The following is a 799-nucleotide window of genomic DNA, read 5'->3' on the forward strand; positions in this document are numbered from 1 at the left end:
TCAAAGTCAGCAGTTAAACATTGCAGTCTGGGCACAATGGCTCACACTTGTAATCTCCACACTTTAAAGGCCCAGGCAGGAGGAATGTTTGAGCCCTGGGAAGCAGAGGTCGCAGTGAGCCATGATCATGCTGCTGTATTCCAGCTGGAAGACACAGTGAAACCCTGTCTCAAAAATAAATAAATAAACAAACAAATAAATAAACACAGAACCAGTGCTCACTTTGGCAGCACATATACTAAAATTGGCATGACATGGAGAAGATGAGCATGGTCCCTGTGAAAGGATGACACACAAATTCATGAGACATTCCATATTGAAAAAAAAATTTTCAGAACCAAGACAATAAATGAATTAAAAGAAAGGGAAGACCCTGGTGATTCCTTTGATATTAGAAAATATTGGCCAGGCACAGTGGCTCATGCCTGTAATCCCAGCACTGTGGGAGGCTGAGGTGGATGGATCACTTGAGGTCAGGATGTTCGAGACCAGCCTGACTAACATGGTGAAACACCGTATCTACTAAAAGTACAAGACTTAGGTCAGGAATGGTGGCTCACGCCTGTAATCCCAGCACTTTGGGAGGCTGAGGCAGGCAGATCACTTGAGATCAGGAGTTAGAGGCCAGCCTGGCCGACATAGTGAAACTCTGTCTCTACTAAAAATACAATTAGCCAGGTATGGTGGCGGGCAGCTACTTGGGAGGGTGAGGCAGGGAGAATTGCTTGAACCTGGGAGGTGGTGGTTGCAGTGAGCTGAAATCACGCCACTGCACTCTAGCATGTGTGGCAGAATGAGA

General features: G+C 46.1%; 1 non-coding gene across 1 annotated transcript; it reads left to right on the top strand.

Moving 5' to 3' along the window:
• The first annotated feature begins 214 nt into the window (after positions 1 to 214).
• LOC119468380 lies at positions 215 to 321 on the top strand. The gene has a single exon (XR_005197051.1). It is a non-coding gene; the product is annotated as a U6 spliceosomal RNA (small nuclear RNA).
• The last annotated feature ends 478 nt before the right edge of the window (positions 322 to 799 follow it).

This window comes from Cebus imitator, unplaced genomic scaffold (assembly GCF_001604975.1).
Source record: "Cebus imitator isolate Cc_AM_T3 unplaced genomic scaffold, Cebus_imitator-1.0 Scaffold419, whole genome shotgun sequence".
Taxonomy (NCBI): domain Eukaryota; kingdom Metazoa; phylum Chordata; class Mammalia; order Primates; family Cebidae; genus Cebus; species Cebus imitator.